Below are 2586 nucleotides of genomic sequence, written 5' to 3' on the forward strand. Positions count from 1 at the left end.
AAATATTTTGATGTGACTATTTTTCTACTGAACCAAATCTCAAACTATTTATGCCAAAGTGTAGCTGAGGAGGTGTCCTCTTTAAAACAATAGTTTGCAATTTAGTTGAAAACTGAATTAGTGGTGAAGCTTGGAAGCTGCTGCGATTGACGAAATGGTGGACTTAAGAATATATTCGACCACTTCCATGGTTGAATGATATATATATATATATGTATACTAGCTTAAAAGCTGTCCTATCGAGCGGCTTTTAAGCTAATATATAGCTTTTAAGCAACTGACCCTGAATGTGAAGATCTGCAAACAGATCTCTGACTTGTTCTGAAGAATTTGTTACAATTGCTTCCTCCAGAGTCATATCACAATAATGATCATAATATTCATCACAAAAAATCATGTCAAATAAATCGACGGAAACAATTGCAGTAATAAAAACCAACGAATCCAAAATTTCAGGATTGCAGGTCGGGATTTGGCCCAGAATGTTTTTAATTTAGTCACAGAGTTAGCCTTTAGATTTTCGTTGACTGGCACCTGTACCAGTGGAGCACTAACAGCACTGTCCGAGCGTGATCATTGCCAAAGCAGCTGTCTGATTTCCATGCCAGTGGCACGTAAATAGCACCATTTGAGCGTGATTGTTGGCAGCGTCGCCTTAGTGGCACTTGTGCCAGTGACATGTGAAAAAATATTCGAGCGAGGTCGTGCCAGTGCCGCTGGACTGGCTCCTGTGCAGGTGACACGTAAAATACACCATTTTGAGCATGGCCGTTGCCAGTACCGCCTGAATAGCCCTTGTGCCAGTGGTACATAAAAGCACCCACTACACTCTCGGAGTGGTTGGCGTTAGGAAGGGCATCCAGCTGTAGAAACTCTACCAGATCAAATTGGAGCCTGGTGCAGCCATCTGGTTCGCCAGTCCTCAGTCAAATTGTCCAACACATGCTAGCATGGAAAGCGGACGTTAAACAATGATGATGATTATTATTATTATTACAAAAATTGTTATCGTACAAAAAAATTTGTCACAAAAAGTCACGTAAAAAAACTTGCTGAAAACAATCTCAGTAAGGAAAACTTAGAAATCCAAACTTTCAGGATTGTGGGTCCTGTTCGGCCCGGAATGTTCTTAATTTACTCACGGAGTGAGTATGTTATGTTAGGTTATGGCCTCTAGGAGTTAAGTTGAAAAAGTGTGACACACTGACATTCACATTTATTATATTATTATATAATATTCTATTAAGGCGGCAAGCTGGCAGAATCATTAGCACATTGGGCAAAATGCTTAGAGGTATTTCGTCAGGCATTAGGTTTTGAGTTCAAATTCTGCCGAGGTCGATTTTGCCTTTCATTCTTTTGAGGTCGATAAAGTTTGTGCCAGTTACGTACTGAGGTTGATGTAATCGACTTAATCCCTTCCCCCAAAATTTGAGGCCTTGTGCTTCCAGTAGAACGGATTTATTAAAGTTGAAAAAGTGTGACACACTGACATTCACATTTATTATATTAGATATGTTTAATTTTGAGGAAACTTTATTTCAATTAAAGTATATTTTATATATATGTGTGTATATATATAATAAAGAAAGCAAGAAATAAAACAAATATGATAGTGTTCAGTATGTTGGCAACTGGAATTTCTGTTAAACAAAGTTGGGCATCATCTCCCTCTTTCTCTCTCTTTTATTATTACTCCTACTGCCAGCATCAACACTACTACTTTTAATAAAACACCATCAGCTCTCCTTAAATTTCTTTGTCTCACTTTCTCTTTCTCTGTCTGTCTTCACCCCCGCCCTCATCGTCTCTATGCCTACTATAACTCTCACCCCATCATGAAGAATAGTAGGAGTGTCATTGAATAGTGAGAGAGAGGGTCTACGTGTGACACACTGACACACAGAAATTAGTTTTCGCATTTATTATATTATATTATATACATATATATATATATATATATATATATATATATATATATAAGGTACAATGCACTCATAGTTGAAAGCTTTTGTATCACCCGATAGCTTCATCAGAGCTTCAAACATGAAGTGCAATTTTGTATGGGAAAGCATTTGCATTTATAAATACACACAGTAAAGTATTACTAACAAAAAAAGCATAAATGTAAGCAGGAAATGAATTCAGGAGTTTGAGCATGAGAAGCCCATGACAGAAGCATTTAACTGTGTGTGCATAGCAGAAATAGCTAATGAAGTGTATGCCATAATTTCTTACACATACACACATAGTGCTGGTGGCACGTGAAAAACAACAATCGAATGAGGTCATTGCCAGTGCCGCTGGACTGGCTCCTGTGCAGGTGGCATATAAAAACACCATTTGAGGGTGGCCGTTGCCAGTACCACCTGACTGGCCATCATGCTGGTGGCACGTAAAAGCACCCACTACACTCTCGGAGTGGTTGGCGTTAGGAAGGGCATCCAGCTGTAGAAACTCTGCCAGATCAGATTGGAGCCTGGTGCAGCCACTGCCTCACCAGTCCTCAGTCAAACCATCCAACCCATGCCAGCATGGAAAGCAGACGTTAAATGATGATGATAATGATGTATGTGTGTGTGTATA

The sequence above is a fragment of the Octopus bimaculoides genome, chromosome 5 (genome assembly GCF_001194135.2).
Source record: "Octopus bimaculoides isolate UCB-OBI-ISO-001 chromosome 5, ASM119413v2, whole genome shotgun sequence".
NCBI lineage: Eukaryota > Metazoa > Mollusca > Cephalopoda > Octopoda > Octopodidae > Octopus > Octopus bimaculoides.